At 44.1% G+C, this 25846-nt stretch overlaps 1 protein-coding gene and 1 non-coding gene across 2 annotated transcripts in view; both read right to left on the bottom strand.

Annotated features, from left to right (window-relative positions):
* Positions 1–25846, bottom strand: part of LOC126187505 (max dimerization protein 1-like) — a 687089-nt gene that overhangs the window by 150464 nt on the left and 510779 nt on the right. The gene's annotated exons all lie outside the window — the stretch shown is intronic.
* Trnat-ugu (transfer RNA threonine (anticodon UGU)) lies at positions 10775–10849 on the bottom strand. The gene has a single exon. It is a non-coding gene; the product is annotated as a tRNA-Thr (tRNA).

A 25846-nucleotide genomic window follows, 5' to 3' on the forward strand; every position in this document is an offset into this window, starting at 1 on the left:
TGTGCTCTTCCCTCAGGGAGACCCAAGCGGTGCTACGAATAGTTCTCCAGTCCACGTTCACATTACGGAGCTCAGTCTTCTATGGATGATGTGTCGGTCGAAGTGGTACAGTTGGATGACCCTTCCGATCGTTACACTTCACAGCTTTGCACTTTTTCTTCTAAAGATAAACAAATGGTTTCATGTTTGTCGAGCCTGTCCAAACCACGGCATTCTGTAGTACCATTCGTATAGATAATGATGCATTTGAATGAACGGAGCTGTCTATCTTGCGACGTGTGTACACATACCTTGGATCACCTCTAGGCCACATGGGAGCCTGTCGTCCACTGCAACGCACTGTACACGACTAGGCATTTCACAAACAATATGGCCTCTGCGCAGTACCCTATTATTTCTCATCGTATATTCATTACACTTCATTTATCGCTTATCCTCCTACTATTGTCACTTTGCCCGAAGTAACTTCATATTACAGGTGCAGCTATCAGACTCCCTTCTGAACGATTGTAAGAACATACGGTGGTTAGTTTCGTAAGACGTCAAGCTCTGTTGCGCCCTTGGCGCGTTCAGAAAGTAGAAGCCAGTGTGCCGGCACTGGTTTCACTCCCTCCCTCCCTTCGTTTCATTTTCACATTCATCTGCAACACTTCATAGTTATTATGGACATCCATAGCATACATCTGCTCTAGGACGTTATCAGTACAATTACATAAACATTCTACGCCCATTATCCAATGTGAACCAATCTCCATCTCGCGTCAAGCGTTTACACTATTGTACAACCGCACAATAACTCATTCCGAACACACATTGTCAACACATGAAGTCCGTTGTACAAAGTTTATCATCCTGAGAGCGTTTGCTTTTCTGGTGAATCTAGTTATAACATAGCGTCTGACTAGAAGTGGTTATAATTAAATTTTCGCTACTCGAGCCAGTGCAGACGAAAAACTGTTTAGCGTGTGGGTGCCCAACTTTATAGAAATGATGTTCAGGCTGTGCGCTGTAGGATTTGCGTTGTAAGCGGTGTCAGTGTTCTCGGGCGCCGATAATGGTACGGCGACATACGGGTGAAAAATAAGCATCCGTGTGAATTACAACTGCAGACAGTCAACGTGGGTCTGGACAAGGTGAGCGGGGCTTTACTCTTAAAGCTGTTTTATCGGAATAACAGCATTAGTGCTGCTACTCTTCGCGAGCATTGAGGCATTGCACTGGGGTTTAAGACATGGCTCGCACGTTCGAATTAACTGGCGATTTGCGAATTACTCCTAGGAGAGGCCGATAGCGAATTGCGCCACAAATTGTTGAAGTCACTTTTGCCATGGGTGAGAAAACTGGACGTAACATGCCATCTTCTAGTAGTGCATGCGCTATGTTACGACAGCTGAACATAACATGGTCCACCGTTCGATAAGTGCTTCGAACAATTGTGGAACGGTATCTCTAGAGCGGTTCCAGGCTGTCGTGCATGCAGATGGTCGTCACACTGAGCAATGTTTGTAACCTGGAGCCGGCCGTTTTGGCCGAGCGGTTCTAGGTGCTTCAGTCTGGAACCGCGCAACCGCTACGGTCGCAGCTTCGAATCCTGCCTCGGGCATGGATGTGTGTGATGTCCTTAGGTTAGTTAGGTTTAAGTAGTTCTAAGTTCTAGGGGACTGATGGCCTCAGATGTTAAGTCCCATTTTTTATCTTCGCCATTCCCTTACAAATATTTTCACAAAGTTTCATCGTTCTACAATCACTTGTTTTTCATGGGGGCCTCTCGAGTAGTGGAAGTTTAATTATAATCCATAGTGTACTTACTAGAAACAGGTTCAAACTGTTTGGATCTTAGAACGTAGTAGCGCTACTGCATCAAACTGCTACCTTCTGGGGGTGGGGGAGGGAGGGGGGGGTGCATTTTGTAGGGCAAACAGGATTTGAATATATATCTGCCCCCACTTCCCACCGACACACACACACACACACACACACACACACACACACACACACACACACACACACACCATGGAAGGGATTCCAGGTTGTAATGAACTTCAGATTGGGATGCGCCTCCCAGACGGCTACATTAATCAAACTGTTGTATTTCAAATCGCTCTGGACTTAACAGCAGAGACTAATTACAGGGTCTGGCCGCATGGTTCAGGGCCTTTGGCTGTTCAGTAAAAAATATCAAGTCAGAGATCTTCAGCCGTCGGTATTTACAATTTTATTTTTTCAACCACTTTCGGAGATTCAGTATACCATCTTCAGGTTCCCTGACCGACGCGTATGAGGAATCCAACCTCACGTGTAGTCACAATAGGGGGACAACATTCAGTAACTACAGCATTCAGTAACTGCTATGCGGAGGAGACTTACTTTTTACACCACAATTCCTTCGTTCATTAACTGCAGTCCGCAATCGACGAACGAAGGACCCGTGTTGTTAAGAAACAAGTCTATGGACACCAGTTATTGAATGCTGGTGGCTATTTCGATTGCACGTGAAGCTAGATTCCTCATACACGTCGATCAGGGGACTGGAAGATGATGTGACGAAGTGCCGAAACTGGTAGCTTAAATAAAATTGGAAATACAGAAGGCTGAAGGTGCTACTGATTTGAAATATTAATCGTATAATAGTAGAACGACATGGGGTTTCTGACTGTTTTTATTTATTCACTTCCCAGTCTTTGCACGAAGCACTGATCGTTTTCCAGTCTCTCGCATACACTACATCCTTCTAACTACGTGACCCTTGTTTACAACTGGATGGTCAAACACACCGATCAGTAACGCTGCTACCACCATTGCTCGACATATGCCAGCTACTACTTTCGCTTCGGACGAGGTCTTCCCACTAAACAACGACGTTGAGAGTCGGTCTGGTCGGGAACCTGCAGCCCAGTCGCCTACCGGTCACGATAATGACAAAGTACGTATACTATTTACTACACTAGAGTGCGACAGCTGCCTGGTGGTAGATTCGCCGGCAGGGGAAACAACGGCAGTGAGCAGCTGGCGGCCGCTCCGCTCCGGCGTCTAGAAAGCGAGCGGCGGCGGCAGCAGCGCGGGCAGTTTCGTGCTGAGCGACGCCCACCGCTGGCCGTATTTCACAAGCCGTGCCGTGCCGCGCGGCACCGCGGCGGTGCAACGACCCGCGCCCAGCCTCGCCTCGCCCGTGTCCCATAGCGCCCGCGTCCCGGCGCTGTCCTCTTTGTGGCCTTCCTCCTCAGCAGCACCGGCGGCGGCTTCACGCGAATTGTAGATATTACCAAACGGCTAATACGGTCAATCGCAGATCCAATTGCTGGCTGCCTATGTAACGGCTTTCAAGGGGGCAACAAAAATTTGATTTTCTTTATTTCGTATAATTATTGAGCGAATTTAAAAATTGAAAATGCTGTCATGACCTATTTATTAAGAGGTGCAATACTACGTGAAAATTTCTTCCACAATAACTCAAACATTAAATTTAGAAACTGTGTATACGTCTTGAGGCAGGGCAACTCACAGCACGCAGATTACCCGAGCTGGGTGTATCAAAGAGAAGCATCCAATTTTTACAAAAATCATAACTATTACGTTAGTTGAGATATGCACGTGAACAACGTACTGTTGGAAAGAGCAAACTCTCGAGTTTTACATGGTTCCCGCTAGGTAGCAGCAGTGTGCGCCCATTTCTCTTCTACTAAAAATCGTGTCGGGACAACAGAAAGCGTTTTGTCGTCTACGTTTTGCGCAGTGCGGGTCAGTAATAACTGTTCAGCGTGACTTTCGTACTAGGTATGGTGTGGATCCTCCTACAGCACAGAGCATAAGGCGATGGCATGGCGCATGTAGTATTAAAAAGTAACTAACATAAAACATACGAAACTATGACAGCGTTATAGTTTTACGGTTCTTTCTTGAATATTGGAAATAGTGACGGAGGTCTCCACATGTCCTGGCACGCGAACAACTGGACGACCGCGTTGAGTCTTGGCAAGAACTTTTAGATTAATTTATTTTCGGTGACGAGACTTTATTTTCCCTACGAGCCAGAAAGTAAACTTAAAAGGATTTTGAATGGTTTTGTGTAACATATTCCAGAACGAAAAATCTACGATTTCAAATTCGAGGGTGAATACATATTGATCGTGTTTGTCGCAGGCCACACATTTTCTCTCGCAGTAGGCTTCATATCTAATTTTACCCTGAAGATCTGTAGAACGCACAAACAAGATCCCTTTAGTGTCCCAAAAAACACTGGCCGTAACCTTTCTGGCTGACGAAGTTTGTTGTGCTCCTCTTGTTTGTTTGTTCATCTGTGATATGACCCCTCACCAATTAATGCTGTTTTCTCTCCACCTTAGCATACTAAACTCATGTCTCTCCACCGGCCACGATTCTCTTCAGTTAGCCTTCTTCTTCCACTTGGTAACGAAGCAGAAAGTGAGAAGCAGTCATCAGTTCAATTTTGTGGTTCTCAGACAGGAGTTTTGGAACGCAACGAGCACAGAACTTGCTGTACCCTAATTGTTGTGTCACGATCTCATGCAAAACACTTCTAGAAATCAGCGGAAAGTTATCAGAAAGGAAAAATAGCGTGAAATGGCGGTTTTCACCAGGTGTTTTGTGTGTGTCATTCTTATGTGCCAGTTCATTGTCGATTACGGACGAACGACCACATCTACATAGATATTCTACATATCAATGTTAAGAACGTGAAAGAAGGTACTTCCGATAGGACCATGTATTAGGGTTTATTGTCGCAGCACCATCGACGCACAATACCTTCGTTAATTACATTCGGTCCATATAAGGCACGAATTACGCGATAAATAGCAAGTCTTGAGAATGATTCCCACTGCAAACCATGTTACAAGAACGGATTTAACATTTTACTGGATTTTAGATTTCAACTCTTATTTTGAATGGCTGCTAGTCGGTTCTGCGCTTTTTCATTTATCTCTGCTATCACCTATCATCATGAAACGCGTTGGCAGATTAAAACTGTGTGTCGGACGGGGGATCGAACCCGGAACCTTGCCTCTCTAGGACAATGCTCCCGTGAGAGAAAGATTGGACGTGATGAAAGCTCAAAAGTAGTAAGACTTCTACACACAGTGAAACGAAATATTATGCTCTACTACAACTTCAAAAGAACTACTTCAAATATTTATTAAAAATCGTGAAATAAATATAATATAAAGTAAAAATATCGGCACTCGATATTGACATTTTAATATCGACATGTATCGATGGTTTATCAACAGCCATTGTAAGAACTGCTTGTCAATCGGTCTGCATCAACTATTTGTAAAACAAGGACAACATTAGGGACAGACATGCTTCAATGAGAGTGACAAGAGTAAGTAAACAACAGTTTCGTGTTCTGGTCGATTTGGAAATGTTGCTGCTTATATGGATAAATGAAAAGCAATTGCAAGGCGACACTACTGATGAGAACATCATTTGTGAGAAGGAGAAAATGATTTTCGCCAATCTCGTTAAGAAGGCGCCAGGACCATCAGCGGCCGAATAAGTTTTTAAGAGAAGCCGTAGGTGGTTCGAGAAGTTTAAGAGAAGAACCAGCATCCACAGCCTTGAGAGGCATGGCGAAGCAGCCAGCTCCAGCACACAGGCAGCAGAGGACTCGCATCAGCAACTTCAAGATGCTCGTAGATTCTGAGTGTAATCTGCCGCAACAGGTTTTTAATTGTGACGAGACGGGTCTATTCTCGGAAACGATGCTGACGCGTACCTTTATAATACAGAGGTGAATGCACTGCCAGGTCACAAGAAAATGAAAGGCCATCTCACACTGCTATTTTGTGCCAATGTAAGCGGCGATTTGAAAATTAAACCGCTGCCTGTTTAGCATTCAGAAACTCCACGAGCCTTTAAGAAGTGTAAGAAGAGCAGGTTAAATATGATGTGGAAGTCCAACAACAAGGCTTGTGTGACACATCACCTTTTTTGTGTTTGGATCAATGACGTGTTTGGACATTCGGTGAAAAAAATATTTGCTTGGGATGAATGTGCCACTTCATGTCTTGCCTGTTATGGACAACGCTCTTGCCCAGTCTCCAGGCCTACAAGACCAACTCCTTGAAGAATTTTAATTCAACAAGATCCAGTTTCCGCCTACGTTACTACAGCCTATGGACCAGCAGGTTATTCCTAATTTTAAGATGCTCTACACTAAAGCACTCCTCAAGCAATGCTTTCAGTTGATTGAAGCTGACAATCTCTCAATCAGAGAGTTTTGGAAATATCACTCGAACATCGTTGCTTGCGTCAAGATGATCGGAATGGCGTGGGAAGGGGTTACCAAAAGAACTCTCACTTCTACTTTAGACTGAGTGCACTGTCGAATGCCTCAGAGTATGGAGGCATTTGAGTCAGTACCTGTGCAGCCTGTAGTAAACGAGATAGTGTCTTTGGCCAAGAGCATGGGACTAGAAGTGGATAACAATGATATAGATCAGCTTGTGGAAGATCACAACCAATAAATTACTACCGAAGAGTTTATGGAGTTGAAGCGTATTTCACAGCACGAAGTTGTGAAGACAATGAGGAAGAGGAGGAGGAGGAGGAGGAGGAGGCGGAGAAGGGGGCGGTAAAAGCAAAGCAGCAATCTTCTGGCGCAATTAAAATGCTGAAAGCTTGGAAATCGGTTACATCGTACATTGAAAATCATCATCCCAATAAAGTAGTGGCTAAGGGAGCTACAAACTGGACGATAATGCTATGTCGCTTATTTGCCAAGTGTTGAAGTGTCGGCAGAAACAAATGACTATAGATAGCTTCCTCGTAAAAAAGAATTAGTTGTTGCTGTCTTCAGTTCAAAGACTTGTTTGATGCAGATCTCCATGTTACTCTATCCCGCGCAAGCTTCTTCATCTACTGTAATCTATACCCTTCTGAATCTGCTTAGTGTATTCATCTCTTGGTCTCCCTCTACGATTTTTACTCTCTACGTTTCCCTCCACCACTAAAATAGCGAAACCTTGATGCCTCAGAACGTGTCCTAACAACTGATCCTTTCTTCTAGTCAATTTGTGCCAGAACTTCCTCTTCTTCCTAATTCTATTCAGTACTTCCTCATTAGTTACATGATCTACCCAGCCAATCTTCAGTATTCTTCTGTAGCACCACATTTCAAAAGTTTCTATTCTCTTCCTGTCCAAACTATTTATCGTCCATATTTCACTTCCATACACGACTACACTCCATACAAATACTTTCAGAAAAGACTTCCTGACACTTAAATCTATGCTCGATGTTAAATTTCTCTCTTTCATAAACGCTTTCATTGCCCTAGCCAGTCTACATTTTAATTCCTCTCTACTTCGATCACCACCAGTTATTTGCTCTCTAAATAGCAAAACTCACTCATCTATTGCTTTAAGTGTCTCATTTCCTAATCCAATTCCCTCAGAATCACCCGATTTAATTCGACTACATTCCATTATCCTCGTTTTGCTTTTGTTGATGTTCATCTTACATCCTTCTTTCAAGATACTGTCCATTCCGTTCAACCGGTCTTCCAAGTCCTTTGCTGTCTCTGACAGAATTATAGTGTCATCGAAAACCTCAAGGTTTTTATTTCTTCTCAACGGATTTTAATTCCTACTCCAAATTTTTGTTCTGTTTCCTTTACTGCATGCTCAAAATACAGATCGGGGAGAGGCTACAACCCTGCCTGATTTCTTTCCCAACCACTGCTTCCCTTTCGTGCCCTTCGACTCTTGTAACTGCCATCTGGTTTCTGTACAAATTATAAACATTCTTTCGTTCCTTGTGTTTTACCCCTGCTATCTTCAGAATTCGAAATATAGCATTCCAGTCAACACTGTCAAACGGTTTCTCTAAGTCTACGAATCCTACAAATGTAGGTTTGTCTCTCTTTAACCTCTCTTCTAAGATAAATTGTAAGGTCAAAGTTATTCATCGTTAATAATTAAGTACATAACACTGTATGAATAATTTTCTTTGAATACATGGCATGAATAAGACAAAACTCTTAGTACTTTTTCTGCATGGAACACATTATCGTATTTTACATTAATTTATAGGGGATAAATTGTTTCGCTTAACGAGTATGATTCTGGAACGAATTATGCTCGCTATGCGAGGTTCCACTGTATATGGAAAACACCCAGAAGAAGAAGAAGAAGAAGAAGAAGGGAGACGATGACAGGACACCAGGAAAGAACGTCCTTGGTACTAGAGGGAGCTGTAGAGGGTAAAAACTGTACGGGGAAACGGAGATTGGAATAAATGAAGAGATTGGCACGAAAGAATAATTCGTAGGCGGCAGCAGCCAATCAGTCAGAAAGCTGACGACTGTAAAAAGGTCGTATTATAACTGCCCACATAATAAGCTGTGATTGTGAAGAATTAATAAAGAAATATAATTGGCACAAACTGCCTACGAGAAGTAGACGTGCGTGTAACGACTCGTTTCAAGCAACAGCAAAACTGAACTTCGAGTCTCGTAGTATATTCTGTTACTCACAAGGGAACCTCCCCGTCGCAACCCCCTCAGATTTAGTTATAAGTTGGCACAGTGGATAGGCCTTGAAAAACTGAACACAGATCAACCGAGAAAACAGGAAGAAGTTGTGTGGAACTATGAAAAAATAAGCACAATATACAAACTGGGTAGTCCATGTGCAAGATATGCAACATCAAGGTAGTATGTGCTCAGAAGCGCCGTGATCCCGTGGTTAGCGTGAGCAGCTGCGAAACGAGAGGTCCTTGGTTCAAGTCTTCCCTCGAGTGAAAAGTTAATTTTTTTTTATTTTCAGACAATTATTATCTGACAAACTTTTATGTTTTCATAACTTTTTTGGTAGTGGTTATCAAGAATCTTATTACCCATTCGCCAAGTGTACAAGTTAGGTGGGTCGACAACATATTCCTGTAATGTGACGCACATGCCGTCACCAGTGTCGTATAAATATATCAGACGTGTTTTCCTGTGGAGGAATTGGTTGACCTATGACCTTGCGATCAAATGTTTTCTGTTCCCATTGGAGAGGCACGTCCTTTCGTCTACTAATTGCACGGTTTTGCGGTGCGGTCGCAAAACACAGACAACTACACTTATTACCAGAGACGTCAATGAACGGACATATCATAACTTTGCGAAAATAAAGAACGTAAACTTCTCACTCGAGGGAAGACTTGGACCAAGGTCTTCTCGTTCCGCAGCTGCTCACGCTAACCACGAGACAACGGCGCTCTTGAACCTGCACTATCTTTGATGTTTCCTATCATGCGCATGGACTACTGAGTTTGTATATTGTGCTTATTTTTTCATAGTTCCACACAACTTCTTCCTGTTTTCTCGATTGATCTGTGTTCAGTTTTTCAAGGCCTATCCACTGTGCCAACTTATAATTAAATCTGAGGGGGGTGCGATGGAGAGGTTCCCTTGTCAGTAACTATTTCGTACGATACCCAACAGCTCAAATGAGAGGGCAGTGAGAACGCGGAGGACGGAGCGGCCAGTGCGACCGTGCCCGGCACCTGCGCCGCAGGCCACATGCAGGCACACCCCCGGCGGCGTCCGTGGGACGGTCCCGGCTCGTCATTGATCGACGCGGCCCGCAGAGCTGGCGGCCGGTTAATTGCCTCATTGGCAGCGAGCGCGTGTATCTGATTTCCACAGCGCGCCGCATTGTGCCCGGTGCAGGCGGGACGAGACGCGGCGCGACGGTCCGTCAGCCGCCAGCCGCGCCGTTGCCTCTCCCGCCCACCTGGGCTCTGGCCTTTGTTGCGTGCGCGCGCGCGTGCGTGGTCGCGCTCCAGCGCTCCGCTTTGTTCCGCGGCGCGCGCAGCCCAGCCTGCCACAGTGCTGTGCCGCTTCTCTTGTCTGGAACGGACACGAGAATAGCGGCAACAGCCCAGCAACTGGTTCACACCGAAGAACCTTACCCTCAATCTCAAAATGACTCATATAGTCTGCGGCAAAGAAACTCGATTTGAAAGACCAATAACACGACAAAGTGTTTGACTACGATTGCAATGTCCTCCTTTGTACGAAGTCTAGGTCTTAGGGAAACACAGTGACCGTCTTGTAATTTCCGCCCAAGGCACACTGGTAGTATCATGACGGGTTTCGGATTACTACCAAGTCAACTGAGAAAGCTCGGAGAAGCGCCCATAATGAAAACTTACGAGGGTGGTTTGATGAATCTGGTAAAAACGCAAGAAAAAAATGTTTGTTTCGTAAACAGCTCACCTTACTCTTATCGACAAAGTCTCCTTTGAGGGATATACACTTGGTCCAGCGATCCTCCAGCTTTGCATCCCATCGGAAAAATAGGTTCTGGCAAACTCTGCAAAATACCCGTGGAGTGAAACTATCACTTCATTTGATGAAAATTTCTTCGCAGCAAGCCAAAGTTACGGAACAGGAATATCACTAGACTAAGTTTGGTGAATAGGGTCGATGAGGAATCAGTTCATAGCCCAATTCACGCACTTTTGCCACTGCATGTGTTGGATGGTGCATTATCCTGGACAAAGGTCATTTTTTTGGCGCGCCAATCTTGGTCTTTTTTCAGACAACGCAAGTTTCGTTATCCAACAATGAAGCACAATGTTTCAGTTACAGTTTTGACTTTTTCCAAGTAATCTGTGAGGGCTATACTTTATTAGACATTCCATGACACTGTGTTGAAATATATGAAGATGGTATCTGTCTCTCTAGAATGAAATGATAATTAAATCAAGACCCTAAGCTGCCGACAGGCGTTGATATACATCAACGGGGACAGTTGAAAATGTGTGCCCCGACCGGGAATCGAACCAGGGATCTCCTGCTTACATGGCAGACGCTCTATCCATCTGAGCCACCGAGGGCACAGACGATAGTGCGACTGCAGGGATTTATCCCTTGCACACTCCCTGTGAGACCCACATTCCCAACTTAATGTCCAAAAATTACATTAATAGTGCCCCTGCCCATTACACTCATTACTCACGGCAGACAATCTTACCGAGTCACGTAAGAGTTCGGGCAATGCGTGTTCATCCGCACAGGAGGAGGTCAATAGTTATAGGCTAACAGGCCTTCTGCATACAAGAAGAAACCTTCCCTTTGGCACACTGCTACTTCAGTGAAGTATTGTAGGATCTCAAGAGGTCGGCAACGGGTGATGAAACAAAAATGCCATCTGACCGAAGACTTCCAATTTTTGCCGGTTCCTGCCTGCCATTGCAGACGTGACTTTGGAGGAAGCAAGCCAAGTAGGTGGAAGGGAAAAAGTAAGTAATTTACCCCTCCAGCCAGTACTTTGCTTCGCCGATCTACGGCTGGTATGATCTATGCTGCAAATAAAAAAAAATTCTAAAATAAGTCTTCCGTGCTGACTAATAATATTAGGTGAATTGTTAGTCGTTGAGATGATATAAAACGCAGACTAGCACAAAATCGTTTCTGAAATCGAGGAATTTGTCAACGCCGAATATAAATCTAAGAGTAAAAAGGACTTTCCTGAAGGTATCTGTATGGAACATGTCTTCCACTGAAGTGATACATGGGTGATGAAATGGAATGATCGTTTGGTACGAGGGTTGTCCAGAAAGTAAGTTCCAATCGGTCGCGAAATGGAAACCACTGGGAAAATCCGGTAAAGCTTTGCACAGATGTGTTGGGCAGTGTCTCTAGTATGCCTGTCGATCGTGTCGCGTCGCTCTTTTCAGTTTTGAGTGAACAGTCATTACGTAAAGATGCGTAGGGAATAGCGTCTCCGCCAAGTATGAGGAACTGGTTAGAGATTTCGCCTGTGTCATGCAGCCCACATACCACAACTGTCGAGCAGTTCCTTCTTCATGCCAATTCTCTGCCGCACACTGCAGGGGCAATGAAGACGCTCCTGCAGCGTTTCTGGTGAGAAGTGTTTGATCGCCTACAGTAAGCCGGTAATTGGCTCCCCCTGAGTCTCATCTCTACTCACAAAAACCGCTGGCTATGAAGACAAAATTTTTCCACAGACAACGAGCTGCAGACCAGTGCAGATAACTGGCCGGAAGCACAGGCGGCTGCTTTCTATGACGAGGATATTGGAAAGTTGATACAACACTACCACAAAACTCGGAAGTTGGAGCAGCGACTATGTAGAGAAGTAGGTTGAAGGTATACCTAACTGTTGCAAATAAAACGTTTCTGGTTTTCACTGTGGTTTCCATTTCGCGACCGATCGGAACTTACTTTCTGGACAACCCTGGCATTATTAGCAGAGATAGTTCGGCCGCTTAATGCAAGTCTTTCTATTTGAAGCTACTCCGGCGACTTGTCTGTCGTTGATGAGATGAAATGATGGCAACACGAACACCCAGTCCCCAAGCAGAGGAATTCACCAATCAGACCGGTAACCGTACTCGCGACCCAGGGATCAAATCGAATTGAGGAAAAAAGAAGTATGTAGCATAACTTTACTGAATGAAGGGATGAGGCATCTAGGATTCGTCAACTTGATAATGGAAGAAATTGTGGAGGGTAAAAATTGCAAGGGGACACGAAGACTTGAATACAACAAGCAGGTTCAAATGGACGTAGGTTGTGGTAGTTATGCCGAAATTAAGAGGCACGCACAGCATAGACGCGCGGAGAGCTGCATCGAAGCAGTCTTCGGACTGAACACAACAACGGCAACGAAGTGCCAGTAGATAGCTTTAGTATCCTCATTTAATCTTAAGCTTCACTGTCGGTGGTCACTGGTTGCATTACTAAAGCACCTGGTGTCGGAAGACCACTACAAGTAACCCTTACTAATGCATTAGCCATTTTGTTCTTATTCTAGCTCGAATGAAACTCATGACACACGCAGAAGCTTCGAAAGCCTCACATCTCTTCAATAAACACTTAACTCACATACATCTTAATTCTCACTTGAAGGTCGCGGTCTATCAGTCGTAGCCATATGGACCATTGTGTAATAGCTGCCATAATTAATCAGATGAAGAGTTTGTTTCACATTTAATTTAAAAAAATATACAATTTGTAATTTATTTGCTACAACAATACATTAAGTTTTTGTGTGCAATGTTTTTCATCAACAGAGATCATCAACTTATATTTTTCAATAATATTTCATTTTTATTGCACTTATATACAAAATTATAAAAAATTAAAGGAAGGTACGCCTACAGCGGGAGGGGTGTGCAGTGCTGGCAGTTCTGCCACGGAGCAGTATCACCTCGGTATGTTCTGCCTTATTTACACTTGGAGCGCCTCTCTGGCCTCTATGGTTCAAGAGTACCAAGTAACGTATTCAAATCACCTGATGATGACTTGACAGTAAGACTAAATCTTGTGTGAGCTAAGTCTGGAAAAAAAATACTTAACCGTGTTTCTACACAGCTTGAAACTTACAATTATTTGTTTCTGTAAGTGATATCCGGCAAATGAAGCCCCATATTGTCAAGCCACCGAGTAGATGTGGCTTCACACTACCGAGGCACCGTTTCATCTGAGTGCATGACTAAAGAAAACACTCGCTGTTAGAGTTTAAGAAAACCAGAGTGAGTCCCCTTTACACTGAAAGTGTAGAGTGCATTGTCGGGATTGGGGTTCAAATAGTTGTTACTTTTTGAAGAAAATGAGTGTGCAGTAATAGTCAGTTCTTATATACCTTTCTTTCCACTGTCTTGAATAAAACGTGCAATGCATTTCAAATGGTGGCATTCACATAGACCGTCAAAGGAACGGGACGTTAACGTCAAGGATTCTTGGGGGTAAAACTTCAGACATTGTCATTCGCAAGGGGAGACAGGCGTCGTCTGCTAACATCGGAAGTCAACCTTTTCTGCCGCAGTACTCGGTTATGGAAGTGGATTTTGTGTCCTCTTAGTCTTTATTGTATTTCAATAAAATCTTCCTCAGTGTTTTACCGTGACGTGTGCAATAAAACTGCCGGCATTTTCACTGATACTGTGCGGATATACACACAGAAGGATTTTATTAAATTTGACTTCGCCACAAAACCCTACGTTCTTTGTTTTATTGTTTGTTTTGGCTTCGTGACGTATTGCAAAAGTTCCGTGACGACTTCAGTAGTTTTCGTACGACCGTTCTGTAACAAAAGAAGCAAAATATCTGAAAGCGAAGAATGATTTAGATTTTATAATACCTGCATAAAGAAGAAGCCTATAATACACACATAGAAGGACGATGAAACAATATTCATCAAAAATATTTTTAGTAGGGAAAAGTCACGCTCAATTAAAATAGAGATACACAATTGTGTGTCGGAACGCATTTTCACGGACAAATAAATGTCCATTTTCTGACATATCTAGAGGCGACAGTTTTCCTATTCTTTCACTTCTCAGCAGACGGGAAATTTTAACATACATTTGTTAAGCATATCCGTTACGAATTTTGTTTTTATTACTAATAAACCGACACAGCTAGGCCCTTAATACCTATACTATATTCGGATTTCCTGTACATATGGTATCTCGCATCACCATTTGGCACTGGGATAAGCGAAGTGAGGTAGCGACGACGATCCGTCTAGTGCGAATACAGCTGCATTTGATGTTGACGTTAAGATTCCGTACCACCGACATCCAGTTTATTCGACCTTTACTCGAATTATGAAATTCGGTCGACTCTTTCACGCGTAGCGCTGGGTATGCATGCTATAGCTTGTGATTATACTTCGGCTAGTGTGCAAAGGTACCTGGACGCTCAGTGTAAACAATCCATTTTAGATGTCCCCGTAAAAAGTGTCTCAAGGAAGCTAACTAAGTCTGGCAAACACGCCAGTCACGGAATATTGCCCCCTCAAAGACAACACGCGCCTGGGATACTTTTCCCGCAAAACACGCATCGCAGTTTGCGCTGAGTGTGTCTTGTGACGCCATCTGGATGAAAGCACACATTCCCAATATCAATCTGCACAAGACTGTGGGAAAAAGTAACCCTTGTTGACAAATGGCTGAGAAATCAGAATTACTACTCGCTTGGCCGGCCGAAGTGGCCGAGCGGTTCTAGGCGCTACAGTCTGGAACCGCGCGACCGCTGTGGTCGCAGGTTCGAATCCTGCCTCGGGCATGGATGTGTGTGATGTCCTTAGGTTAGTTAGGTTTAAGTAGTTCTAAGTTCTAGGGGACTGATGACCTTAGAAGTTAAGTCCCATAGTGCTCAGAGCCTTTTTTTTTTTACTACTCGCTTGTTTTCTAACAAAGAAAAATTAACGACCAATCAACCCCACTCTCGAAAAAGCACACATAACAGTTACATGCTTTGAATGAAGGTGCCTCTCACATGAAGTTGTTTGGCATTGTTAGCATTCCAGTAGCGTACCTTTCATGTATTAACGCACACACAGCCAAGTGAAAGCGTGCTTCGTTCACTGAAGAAAACCAGCACATAGTGAGGAAACTTTACAAGCAGCTATTCACATAAATTTTACGATTAACAAACTCGCGTGCACCACAGCCAACCTGTATGTGTGGACATAAAAGCCATCACGAAGAATTCGCGTCAGAGAGCGATCATAGAGAAGAAGGGCAGATGCACGCGGTGGTAACACCACTCTCTTTCTTTGGACACTTCCTATTCCTCTGAAGGTGTCCGTGAAAGTATTCTGCATTCAAAATAAAACGTGACTTCAGCTTCTTATCGCTATGTGTAGTAAAAACAAAGTTTGGAGAATAGGAAAGCGCTATTGGCAGAAACAAGGCTGAGGGGAAGGACCCTGAGTCGTGCGTGGATTTGTTAGTCTCCAGGTTCCACTCCCGATCGAGCAAACAGTTTTAACGTATCAGGAAATTTCAAGTTAAAGCAACGTAAGCCCCGTCAAGCACAGCGTACCATCTTGCCCTCATTTTTGGGATCAATACCAACAAACAATGATCATGACTTAAATACTGAGCGTTTGAGGAACAAAAACACGTATATGTAAAGAAAGCGCTTTGCAGCTCAAAAATATCCATGTACAGGGGTCGTCAATAATGAGCCTTTTAAGAACGTAGTATCAAGAACGCGTGCTACGTCTCTTAGCAACTATGGACAAAACACTGGAAGTTAAGTAACTGCCGGCCCCTGGAATGACGTCTGTGGTTTGGTCGACGCAACAGACTTTTCCTCGCGGCGCGCTTATTCCCAAACGAGAGCTGGGGGAACCGACTTGGGCCACAGCGGGAGCCCGGCCGCACAAGTTTCCGCCCGGCTGGCGGTAACCGAAAGTTCGCCGACTGTGTTCCGGTAGCCGTACAAGTGGCAATCGGAGCCCCACAACTGAGTGCGGCCGACGGGAAAGTTGGTGGACCTGTACGGTAATTAGCAGTTTCCGCTGGCAGCTCTGGCAACGGCCGTGAGACGACAAGGACTAAATTACCGCGTCACCTACCGGCGCAGCCCAGTCCGGCTCAGTCAGCCGTCTTCCGCTCACCGCCACTCACACCGCTGACATGCCATCTGCATCACTGTCGAGTGTAGTGTAGTGTATTACCGCAATAGAATTAACCGCCAAGCGTGACTTTTCTCGTAACTGTAAGGAATGCAGACCTACTTCCACCTCACCGCTGTATTCCTTATATTAAAACTAATATTTCTAATATCAGTCGCAATTTATCGGCTCTTTACAGTGAGGTGACTGAAGTCATGAGATACCTCCTAATATCGTGTCGGACCTACTTTTGCCCTGCGTAGAGCAGCAAATCGATGTGGCATGGACTGAACAAATCGTTGGATGTCACCTGCATAAGTATTGAGCCTTGCTGCTTCTACAACTGTTCACAACTGCGGAAGCGTTGTCGGAGTAGGATGTTGTGCACAAACAGAAGTCTCTTCTATGTCCCGTAAATGTTCGATGGCATTCGTATCTGGCGATCTACGTGCCCAAATCATTCTCTCGAATTGTCTAGAAGTTCTTCAAACCCATCACGAATCGTTGTCCGGGAACATGAAATCCATGAATGACTGCAAATGGTCTCCAAGTAGCAGAACATAACAATTTCCAGTGAATGATCGGTTTAGTTGGACTACAATACCCAGTCAATTCCACATTAAGGCAGGCCACACCATTATGGAGCCACCACCAGATTGCTCAGTGCCTTATGGACAACCTGGGCCGACTGGTGTGGCCGAGCGGTTCTAGGCGCTTCAGTCTGGAACCGCGCGACCGCTACGGTCGCAGGTTCGAATCCTGCCTCGGGCATGGATGTGTGTGACGTCCTTAGGTTTGTTAGGTTTAAGTAGTTCTAAGTTCTAGGAGACTGATGAAATGGTTCAAAGGGCTCTGTACCACTATCGGACATAACTTCTGAGGTCATCAGTCACCTAGAACTTAGAACTACTTAAACCTAACTAACCTAAGGACATCACACACATCCATGCCCGAGGCAGTATTAGAACCTGCGACCGTTGCGGTCGCGTGGTTCCAGACTGTAGCTCCTAGAACCGGCCGGCGGGACTGATGACCTCAGATGGTTCAAATGGCTCTGAGCACTATGGGACTTAACTGCTACGGTTATCAGTCCCCTAGAACTTAGAACTACTTAAACCTAACTAACCTAAGGACAGCACACAACACCCAGCCATCACGAGGCAGAGAAAATCCCTGACCCCGCCGGGAATCGAACCCGGGAACCCGGGCGTGGGAAGCGAGAACGCTACCGCACGACCACGAGATGCGGGCATGACCTCAGATGTTAAGTCCCATAGTGCTCAGAGCCATTTTCTTTTTTTTTTTAACAACCTGGACCTATGGCTTTGTGGATCTGCACCACACTCTAACCCTACAATCAGCTCTTACCAACTGAAATCGGGACTCATCTGACTAGGTAACGGTTTTCCAGTCGTCTACGATCCAACCGGTATGCTCACGGGCCCAGGAGAGGCGCTGCAAGCGATGTCGTGCCATTAGAAAAGGCCGCTTCAGTATGTTGCCGTAGCCCGTTAACAGCGAATTTCGCTCTACTGTTCGTCGTCCGTCCCACATTGATTTCTGTGGTTATTTCACACAGTGTTGCGTGTCTGTTAGCACTAACAACTCTACGCATACGGCTCTCCTTTCGATCGTTAAGTTATAACCGTCGGCCACTGCGTTATCCGTGGTGAGAGGTAATCCCTGAAATTTGGTATTCTCGCCACACTCTTGACTCTATGGATCTCGGGATATTCTCAAACGATTTCCAAAATGAATGTCCCACACGCGTGTAGTTCCAACTAACATTCGGCGCTCAAAGCCAATTAATTCCAGTCGTGTGGGCATAATCAAGTAGGAAACCTTTTCACATGAATCACCTTAGTACAAATAACAGGTCAGCCAATGCATTGCCCTTTTATACCTTGCGCAGGCGATACTACCGGCATACGCGCGCGCACGTGTGTGTGTGTGTGTGTGTGTGTGTGTGTGTGTGTGTGTGTGTGTGCGCGCGCGCGCGCGTGCGTTCGCGCGCATATCGCTATCCCACGACTTTAGTCGGCTCACTGTACTTAACGTCGTAGTTCTGCGACATCATTCCAGGTCTAAACCGCTTCATCAGATAATCATGACTACACAAAAACATCCCCGTTAGCACAGCACGTCTGAGAAGCGTCCCCATTTACTGGTATTCAGTGAATACTAGTACTGTCCGCTACTTGGAAGAATGCGCTCGCCAGGAATGCGGCAGCGAGTCGTATGTGGATTGGACCTGCACTAGAAAACAACTAAGCACCGCTGTAAAAAACGTTTTCATGGATGCATTTACGTCAACACTGTAACGGACTGTCAGCCCTGAGCAACACACTTTTTACAGTAACAGTACTTCTGGAATAATATGGTTCAAATTCTTCATTTGCATGACTGTGAGATCAGTAGTTGCTGTGTAAACACACTGAACGAAAGAACGAAAGGGTCATTTTTTGAAACCCAATAACTTTTTCCCATTGCGACGCAGAAGTGTGAAATTTGGCTCGAAGATGCGTACAATCTTCCTGTGTCGTCACCGTCGGGCTCGGAGACGCTTCAAACAGCAAGGTGCCGCCATATGCGAAAAAAAGGCCAGAGCTCAAAGTTCATATGAGGTGTACGAGGTGTACGGTGGACTCAAATTGGCACCAAATTTTACAATACTGATCGACGCTACTGTGGACGTGTCACGTCACACGATGGGAAAGTGTCCCCCCTCCCCATCTCTTAACCCTAGGATGCATATACAGGGCCTCCGAGGCCCTTTTATGTCTTAATCTTTTATAAAAAAATTCTGTAATTTTTGTTTGATTTCAAACTGCTTTCCAGTACTCTTTCACTAACACTGTGACATTCCTCCTATCAAGTCTGAACTAGATACCTTTTTAAGTTTTTTGTATAATTCAATACGTTTACCCATACACTGTGAATACATAAGCAGGGCTTCAGAAGCCCTCACACATTAATAAATGTTCTTTAGCCTATATTGTCTTCTACATTTGTTTGGGAGCAGTTATTAATTCAACAATAACTGTAGTGCTATTTCCAGCAACAGGAGTGCCAACAGCAGCAGTAGCTGTAGTAGTAATAGTATAACTAAAAAATAATACAAATTACTTTCACATATTGGCAATGTCGGTGTATTATTGATCTTTTTGTTATCAAATGTTTTATTATTGCATAGTATTGTTATCCTGTGCTGCTCTTGTCAGCCTCATTGTTACTGTAGTTTGTTGCTGCAAGGCCCATATTGTTACGAGTATGACTCGTTTAGTGCTGCACAAGCTGCTGTTCGAGAGACACGCCTTTTCCTATGGCTTCGACACGCAAAGCAAGAGTGTCAGTACGTGCAAATGCAGCTAATTTTTGTAAGTGTTTGGTCTCAGTGGTTTGAAGAAGATGATTCTTGCAAGGAAGGAAATATTTTTGAAGATGCAAGTAGTAAAGAATCAGCCAATGAACCTGCAGATGTGAATATTGAGGCAGATGACAGTCCTTCCGAATGTTACTTCATCAGAGTCTGAAAATGAAGAACCACCACAAAAAGGTATAGAAGACCACACATACATTAGTCGGAATGGAACGATTTGGAAATTAGATCCTCCTGCAACTTTTCGTACTAAAAAAAATGCAATTTTATGTGAACAATGAATAATAACTTTTTGTCAAAATATTGTCTATATACATAATATAGTGAATAATGAGTATGTTTTAATTGAAGAAATTGCTTGTAATAAATGTTATAAAACGTAAACCAACTTATAAGTGAATTAATAAAATTATTTGTATATTTTGTATGTAAATGGATATAACTAATAAAAATTTTCACTCTTTAGAGTTTTTTTTTTAATTAATAAAATGTTAATCAGGCCCACCAGATCCTGTTACTGTATCTTAGGAATCTTTCAATATGACAATAAATTTGACAGAAATAAATTTAACTCCAAAGAATGATTATATGAAAAGAGGAAAATTTTAAATTAGGGCAGGGCCTTGGAGGCCCTGCATATGCATTCATGTGTGTTTTCGGCACCATGCATCCTAGGTTTAACTATATCTTACCCTTTCTCCAATAGGATGCATGTCACAACCGCGAAGCCTAGCACTGCAATTACGCAGTTTTCTTATGAGTGGCCGACGAAAACGTTTTAGACACACCGCCGCTCAGAATCGACACGAAAAGGTCCAGGAGGAATCGACACGAAAAGGTCCAGGAGGTGGCATAAAGGGCGTCTGTGAAACCACACCTTTGCTTGGAGCGTTCATTTACACACATTTCGCGGTCTCAAATGACAGTTTGCAGTGTGATGTGGTAACAGAACGACGTTATTGACAATTTTTGACATTGCCAACAACCTAAACTCCCGCCACGAGACGATGGGATATAGTTTTTCTTAATTAATGAGGGTTTGATATAACAATAATCAACTAAAAGGAAGAAGAAGAGATAACAGTGATCAGTACGATGAACGTTAAAAAATCGACATTAAGTTCGGTATTAATGGGAAATATATTTGGGATGAAATACGAAGGAGAGATCATTTGTGACAAGTTCAAACGTTGTTCCACTAAGAAGAAGAAGAAGCAGCGATAATTCGATCAAGCGCTACTTGAAATGGTGGTCCACACATGTTGTTGTTGTGGTCTTCAGTCCTGAGACTGGTTTGATGCAGCTCTCCTTGCTACTCTATCCTGTGCAAGCTTCTTCATCTCCCAGTACCTACTGCAACCTACATCCTTCTGAATCTGCTTAGTGTATTCATCTCTTGGTCTCCCCCTACGATTTTTACCCTCCAAGCTGCCCTCCAATACTAAATTGGTGATCCCTTGATGCCTCAGAACATGTCCTACCAACCGATCCCTTCTTCTGGTCAAGTTGTGCCACAAACTTCGCTTCTCCCCAATCCTATTCAATACCTCCTCATTAGTTATGTGATCTACCCATCTAATCTTCAGCATTCTTCTGTAGCACCACATTTCGAAAGCTTCTATTCTCTTCTTGTCCAAACTATTTATCGTCCATGTTTCGCTTCCATACATGGCTACACTCCATACAAATACTTTCAGAAATGACTTCCTGACACTTAAATCTATACTCGATGTTAACAAATTTCTCTTCTTCAGAAACGCTTCCCTTGCCATTGCCAGTCTACATTTTATATCCTCTCTACTTCGACCATCATCAGTTATTTTGCTCCCCAAATAGCAAAACTCCTTTACTACTTTAAGTGTCTCATTTCCTAACCTAATACCCTCACATAGCAATTCTTATTTCAGGGCCTGTGCAGCTCTCTGCTTTAGTCTTCACAAATCTCACGATTCAGTACGACATTACGCCCTCAACTGACGACCATAACCTGAAACTTAAACCGGACTTTAATTACGGTTTTATTCGCCCTGTCAACTACACGGTAATGTGAGGTGGAATAGCTGATAGGCAGCACGTATAGTTGGGAAACACTGTGGGAGACAGAGAACTGGAACGCTACTGTTATTGTGATATCTAGAATTTCAGAACTGTCTGTAAATTATCAGTTTTAAAGTTAATGTCATATTCAGTTTATAGCATGTGTGAATTAGTTCTAAGCAGATAACGAGTTATTTGCCATCTTCGTTCCACCACCCGATAGCGCCACTAATAAACATGGCGATTCGACGACTATGCCAAAAGTGAGATACAGCTGTTACGTTTCCCATGTTAGAGTGGCGAAACATTAGGGACAGTTCATAAGGTACTGAAATACACGGTGAGTCTATATAGGCGACTAACCTTGCATGATGAAGCGGCAGGAGAACAACTGAGGAATGATGATTTGGGAATGTGGGGAACTAAGACGTGGGGAATGTATAAGCGCACAAACGTAGGAAAAATTGGTGGTCAAGCTAGTGCAGAAACACACTACTTTGTCGAAGCTATAACTCTTTATGATAGCTTTTAACGTCTTCTGAACGACCGCATGCTGACCTATACAAACCAGTGGCCACCGACAGGGATACACTTCAGTTCACGAGCTGCTGCCCAAAGGTGAGCTCGTGTCTGCATCTAATTATAAAGTAATTATGGAAAAGTGTGTCACGGTTAGCGAGTGCTGCAAATTTATGACTTTGCGCAACTGACTCATATGAACAAGCAGCCGCAGACTAGAATTTTGGAGCTTTCGCTTATGCTTTGAAGTTTATTCTTCTAGAGCCGATCTGGGATGTGGTAACGGGGATCATAGATCGCCATTCCAACATACGATACTGTGCCGAGGACATTAATATAAAGGCATTCGGCTTTCGCAGCAAACAACACATTCATGTAGCTTCTATAGTATATGTAGTTCGATGATGATGGTTTGTGGGGGGCGCTCAACATCGTGCTCATGAACGCCCGTATTCCAAATCTTTTTAGTTCCAATTTCGCCACTTCCCGAATGATTATGAGATGATAAGGATAACACAAACAGCCAGTCCCCGGGCGGAGAAATCCGGTCGGGAAACGAATCCAGCACCCCGTGATCCTGAGGTAGCAACACTAGCCACTAGACCACGAGCTGCGGACATATGTGGTTCGTGAGAATACCGCAGAAATATGATCGCAATGGAAATGTCGCAGTATGATGTGGAGAAGAACTAAACACCATTACCCAAGTACAAATTTAATCTGATAATTACTGTGTGGTTAAGCTAATAAAGTGTAATCACTAGAAACTGCATTTCCAGTATGACATGGAGCTTCCAACGTGCTTGATCATTTTAGAAATTCTATGTAAAATTGATTGAATGAAGTTGGCCTCCTTAACCTTGAAATTTCAGCCCACTCTTTCCGAATGTCGTTTTCCATTTCACTGTCCCCAAGTGCCGTCCATCACGGATGGGTTCCCCTTCAAAGATCGTCGATAGGTTCGTTATTGCGTTGAAATTGAGGCGTTATCTGGCCGCTTACAAGGGCACGGGGGATTAAAATCAAGCTATCACAACAATGTATACACACATGAATTTATTTTGATGTAAATATCAGAAATAATTTTGTGTTCACCCAAGCTCGGTTTAATTAACCTTGCGAGGACAATGTTACTCAGAGCGTTCGCCCTTCCGCCGCCAAAATTCATACTTTTTTACGGGTAGCGTGCCAGTAATACTAAAATACGCCGGTTCACCCAAATTAAACTGCTGATCGTCGCAGAAAATCACCTGACCCCCCACTAGCAGGTTCAGGACACCGTTCTTCAGTGAAAATTGTATCCCTATTACACACATCACTAAGGGGTCGTTTAAGCAGAAGTTTTCTCAAATGATGGTTTATTCTTGCTGCCACAATTTGTCTTACATGGAAGGCATCTCCGAATGAGACACTACTTGAGAGCAACACGTTTTTCTTTCCCTTCGCTTCGCACCCGATTATTCGTTTACGGCGCTCGGTCAGTTTTCTTGTAATACATTACGAACCGTGAAGCTCATAAATTCGCAGATATACGTGCTAAAAATAGCAAACTGTAAAATGCACTAACGATATTACGGCTACCTACTGAAAGTCTGAGTAATCTAGCAAGGCGTATTTGTTTCTCAAATGCATGGAAGCATCTGGAGTCCAACAGCTTATTCATGCAGTGTTAGCCAGTCGTGTTCAGACACCTCCGAAACACCAACGCCTGCCTGCGTGGTGGGTCCTCTAAAGGAGCGTTAATGTGGCGGGAAAGGACCTTCCGATTTGGCAAGCCGTGTTTATTGGCAGCGGGCGCGGATTTCGCAACCGGCGGTCGGCCCACATTCGCTAAGCGCCTGCCTCTCGCCGCAGTCGGTCGCGCCTCTCCGCCTCGCAGCAAAACAAGTCGCGGTCAGCGTCGATAAAAAGGGAAAACACATTGCTCTCCGGCCAGCCAGTGGAACAGTGGAGCAACGTCCGCCACAACTGAACCGCTGCACCTGTCTCCTACACCGGCCGTTTCACTTGTGGCCTTTAGTTTCCCAGCTTCACAGCCTCTCCGCGAGGGGTGTCTTGCGAGTCAAATCTGCGTGACGCTATTTGTTAACATTTCAACATAGGTGTACCGTGTGTGTGTTGCGAAGTAGGCTATTGATGTTGTAAAAGTTCATTTGGGATGTGTACGGCAAGTTGTAGGCCTTGATTTATTATTATGGAAAATAGATTATTATGGGTAGTTTATGTATGTGAGTATGAAAAACGACGTTCGAATACAGCGTTAGGGATGTGGTGTGCTGCTTGACACAGTCACGTCGATAGGCGTAACGTAGCAAAGCGGCATGAAATGGAACGAGCGCGTAACGTCAACTGCAGGGATGGTGAATGGTCGACTTCGGTTTATTGGGAGAATTCTAGGGAAGTGTTGCTTATCTCTAAATGACACCACGTATAGAGCACCAGTGTGACCCATTCTTGACTACGGCTCGAGTGTGTGGGATCCCCATCAGGACGGATAAAGGAAGAGGCATGCTGCTAAATTTGTTACTGGCAGGTTCCGTAAGCGCACCAGGATTATGAAATTCTCCGTGAATTCAAATGGGAATCGGTGGACAGAAGATGTTCCTTTCGCTAAACACACTCGAGAAAGTTTAGAGAAGTGGCATTTGTGGTGGACTGCAGAACGATTACAGTGCCACCAACGTACACTTCGCATAAGAGCCGCGAAAACAAGGTAAATGAAATCGGGGCCTTGACGAAAGCATACAGACAGTCTGTTTCCACTTTCTGCAGTTGCGAGTGGAACACGAAAGGGAATGAGCAGCAATGGCCAAGCCTGAGTCCCGCTTGACATTTCCGAAACTCACTGCCCAGTTATCTTGTTACGTGTCGTTCGAGGATCTTCGGAAAGATTTTGTATGTGGGGGCAAGGAGCGACATTCCTCTATAGTTGCCGGTGTCTGTTTTGCTTCCTTTCTGTGAATTTGGTGGATAATGGCTGAAGTACAGTTGTCTGGAAGTATCTCGTTAGCACATATGTCAACGATTCTTGGATGTACATGCTAGTGTCAGATTTTCTGCCGCTATCCCATCTTCCCCAGAAGCTTGGTTGTTTTTGAGGAGATTTACAATTTCTTTGACTTCCTCGAATGTGGGAAGAGTGATGTGCACGGTGTTGGGATTAGTAGGTTCTCCAACTGGGAGTCGCTCGGTAGCTAGTTTGGCATTTAGAAGATTCTGGAAGTGTATGCTATAGTTCTAGTGCATTTCCTATCAATGAGGCAATGATCGTTGGTGATGTAAAGTAGGTCGCGTAAACTTGGTCATCTCTTGTTTCAGGCCGTTGTACAGGTCTCTTAGAGGTGTCCTTCGATTTTCTCGGAAAATATAAGTTCTAAGGCTGTATATAGTTATGTGGCCATGAGCAAAGTGAGACGGTAGCGAAAGCAGCGTGGTCCTCTGTAACATAACGGCGAAAAACGAGATAATACGCTTGGCTCGCAAAGGATATGTCCAGAGAGCAGACATTCAGTGACAGGAAGTG

The sequence above is a fragment of the Schistocerca cancellata genome, chromosome 5, assembly GCF_023864275.1.
Source record: "Schistocerca cancellata isolate TAMUIC-IGC-003103 chromosome 5, iqSchCanc2.1, whole genome shotgun sequence".
Lineage (NCBI taxonomy): Eukaryota > Metazoa > Arthropoda > Insecta > Orthoptera > Acrididae > Schistocerca > Schistocerca cancellata.